This window comes from Myotis davidii, unplaced genomic scaffold, assembly GCF_000327345.1.
Source record: "Myotis davidii unplaced genomic scaffold, ASM32734v1 scaffold118, whole genome shotgun sequence".
NCBI lineage: Eukaryota > Metazoa > Chordata > Mammalia > Chiroptera > Vespertilionidae > Myotis > Myotis davidii.
In genome coordinates, this window is record NW_006290441.1 from 2387570 (window position 1) to 2391589 (window position 4020).

The window sequence follows — 4020 nt, forward strand, 5'->3', positions numbered from 1 at the left end:
AAGAGCTCGTGAACCATAATTCCAAAACATGGAAAAACCAACTTGGTGAGAAAAATAGCCTTTGAAATTACCAGTCAGAAAAAGAGTATAAAAAGACTTTCAAAAAAAAGGTTGAAATGCTCAGACCTTCCATTTCAAAAGGAAATTATTAAGCAAAAATAAGCCGAAATGAATTAACATGGAGGAAAAACAATTAGAAATCCTTGAAATGAAAAAATACCCTAATTGAAAACTAAGAGGCCACAAACAAAAGAAACTCGATAATAAATCAGCTCAAAGAGTAAATTAGGGAATTGGGTGAGAGAACTGAGGAATTCCCTCAGAATATTGCATGAGATGAACAAAAGGAAACAGCAGTTAAAATCATGGGAAGCAGGTTCAAAGGTTTAAATGTTTATATGATAGGAGTTCTAGAGAAAAAAATTGCTGAAGATCCCCCCCACCCACCCCAGAGTTGAACAAAAAGCCTGGGGGAGAGAGAAATTTACACTCCGCCAAATTACTACTAAAGAATGTTGGGGGAGGGGAAGTTTCAGGTATAGAAAATAAGAAATTCCTCCTGCAGACTCGGGGCTCAGAGGCTTTGATCTGAGGCCCAGGGGATGCTGGTCAGCTGAGGGAAGAGTCCCTGTGCTGACCCGGTCAGGCAGTGGGTCCCCAGTGCTCCCCTTCCTGTTCACACTCCCACCCACAAGAGTCTAGCACTGCCACCCACAGAGCCGTCGTGCCTTTTCATCAGAAAAATCCACAATGCTCACCTCATCAACTCCTTCAGACCCACAGTGAGATCCTGGGCCTGGAGGTTGCACTGCTCTCCAAGGCTCTGGGGGAGACCTGGCTCCTCCCATCCTTTAAGGCCTGGCAATCTGAAGGCGGCTCCTGATGCTGGTATCCCCAATACCTCTGAGTTTCTGCTTGTCTTTCTTCGCCATCACAGCCACCTCATCAAGCAGATCAGATGAGGACTCCAGTAGCCAAGAGGAGGAAGATAGCACCTCACAGACCCAGCCAGGCCCCAAGAATGTGCCCATGGATGCTCTATATAGGAGTGTGCTGGTGAATTTCATAAAAGAGCCAATGAGTCAGGCAGATATGTTGCAGACTGTCACCAGAAAGTACAAAGACCACTTCACTGAGTTCTTTCTGAGAGCCTGTGAGCTCATGGAGATGATCTTGGCCTTCATGTGAAGGGAGTGAATCCCACCATCCACTGCTATGGCCTCCTCATCAAAACGGGCCTCACCTCTGAGGGGATGCTGCATGGTGAAAAGGGTGTGCCCAAGATCGCATCCTGATACTTGTCCTGGTGTGATCCTCCTGAAGGGGAACCGTGCCACCAAGGAGGAAGTCTGGGGAGTTCTGAATTTGATGGGGATACATTCTGGGAGGAAGCACTTCATCTTTGGAGCGCCTACGGAGCTCATCACCAAAGATTTCATGAAAGAAAAATACCTGAAGTACCAGCAGGTGGCTAAAGTGATCCTGCACAATTTGAATTCCCGTGGGGCCCAGGAGCCCATGCTAAAACCACCAAAACACAAGTCCTGGAGTCTCTGACCAAGATTCATGGGACTGATCCAAGTTCTTTCCCATCTCAGTATGAGGGGGCTTTGCATGATGAAGAGAGTCCAAGCCAGGATTTCAGCCAGGGCTGTCTCTCCTTCCATGGCCACTTCCAGGTCCTAGCAGCTTGTCCCCCCCTGGGGAAGTCAGGGAGTGTTTCCTCATGCACTGTTTGAAGAGGCGATTCCTGTTCACAGAATGTAGGGCTAAGATGGAACTGAAAGGAACACAGTATATATGCCTCTTTATTCCTATTTCATATGTGTAACTTGCAATTTATTTATTTATTTTTGACATATGTATTAATGAAATATTGTTTATTTTCATATAGATTTAATTAGTTTAAAATATCCAGGTTTATGGTGATATTGGTCACACATCTAAAGCTCTAATGAGGTTTAATAGTAAGAGCGTTGTTGTTTCTAAAACCGTGAAAAGCGCCTCATGTTATCTAGAATAATAATAAGGCATCGCTATAAGTATTTACTGAAACTGTGAAAGAAACCAATTTTAAAATAGTTGGGTTCAAGAAACAGCTCAAATGAAAGGTTGCCAAACCTTTAAAAAAAAAAAATTAAATGATATATGTTTGAATTTGCTTGTTTGTGAATATGTAAGAAATGTATCTATTTTCTTTATATATATTTAAATTCTTTATTATTGAAAGTATGATATATATATTTTTTTTATTATTATTATTGATTTCAGAGAGGAAAGAAGAGGGGGAGAAAGATAAAAACATCAATGATGAGAGGAAGTCATTGATTGGCTGCCTCTTGCACGCGCCACACTGGGGATCGAGCCCGTAACCCAGGCATGTGCCCTGACCAGGAATTGAACGGTGACATCTGTTTCATAGGTCAATGCTCAACCACTGAGCCACACCAGCTGAGCTATATCTTAATAAATTATTAAAAAATTAAGAAATTCTTATCACTTAAAAGCCCTTACTAAATGAACTACTGAGTTTTGATTCTAACACATTTTAACATCTCTGAAATCATGATGCATATTACAATCAATTGGCAACTTTTATTTTTCATTTTGTTTTCCCTTTTGAAAAAGTCTACATTTTTATTTGCTCAGTTTTCTCTGTTCTTCTTACCCTAGGACAGTGGTCAGCAAACTCATTAGTCAACAGAGCCAAGTATCAACAGTACAACGATTGAAATTTCTTTTGAGAGCCAAATTTTTTAAACTTAAACTATATAGGTAGGTACATTGTTATTAACTTAACTAGGGGACTCCTAAGGCTTAGGAAGAGCCACACTCAAGGGGGCAAAGAGCCGCATGTGGCTCTCGAGCCGCAGTTTGCCGACCACTGTAGTGTATCTTCAAACTTCACACCAGCTCAGGCATATTTATTCCGATGAGGCGCTCTACCTCTTCATCTACTCGAAGAAGTCTCCCCGGGGCCTCTGACTGGCTCCCTGTGAACTGGTTGCCCTCTAAGCCAGCAGCATCGTCATCTTGGATTCTCCAATCACCATCCTTTGGGGATTTCCTCTCTTTTGTGATGAAGACCTGGTCTCCTGGTTCCTATTCTCCCTTCCTCTTGGTTTAGCCCTTATTTTAATGGGCTCCTTTGTGGTTTCTGGCACCTGAGAATTTCCCTTTCTATAGCTCAAACTGCCGTAGTGATGTCATCCTGTCTCATAGCTTCATAGTTCATCTACGTCCTGACAACCTGCAAATTATATATCCACTCTGGAACCCTCCAAACCTGCATATTCAACTGCTCCTTGATATCTCTCCACTTGTGTGTCCATTAGAAATCTCAACCTCAAAATTCCAAAGCAGAACCCTGATAAGCCCCCTAAACCTGCCCCTTCCTCAGCCTCTGGCTTCTCGGTAAATGGTGTTCTTCCAGGTGCTCAATCTGAAAATCTCAGAATTACCCTTGACTGTTCCTTGTCTCACACATTCAATGCCATCAGCAAATCCTTCCAACGTTACCTTCAAAACATATCCAACTTCAACCATAAAAATTTAATAAAATAAAATAAAAAACCAAAAATAAAACAAAAACACCACATATTCCAAAAACCAGTGAACACTCACAATCTCCGTGGCTAATACCTTGGTCCCAACCACCATCACATCTTGCCTTAATTATTGAAAGAGCTTTCCGTTCAGTGGTGTTGGGCTGCCACATTGGTGCCCACAGTGAACTATAGCTTCTGTGTTCATGGTGTTGAGCGGCCCCTTTCCTCTAACCTGGCCGGGCCCTGTACCCTGCTTTAAATAAGAGAAGGTGCAGGACGGATGCTTGCTAGTGAACAGCATAAGCCTTCAGAAGTCCTGGCAGCTTCCACGTGGGCACTTTGGGAAGTCCTGAGCTGCCACATAAGAAGTCTGGCTGTCCTGTTGGAGAGAGCACATGAAGAGGGAGAGGTTAGAGACGACCTGGAGGGCAACTGAGAAACTCAGCCAACAGCAAGAACCAAGCTGTGAGAA

The 4020-nt window shown here is 43.1% G+C and overlaps 1 pseudogene; it reads left to right on the forward strand.

Annotated features, from left to right (window-relative positions):
• LOC102759380 overlaps positions 1 to 2985 on the forward strand; it is a 7947-nt pseudogene extending 4962 nt beyond the window's left edge.
• The last annotated feature ends 1035 nt before the right edge of the window (positions 2986 to 4020 follow it).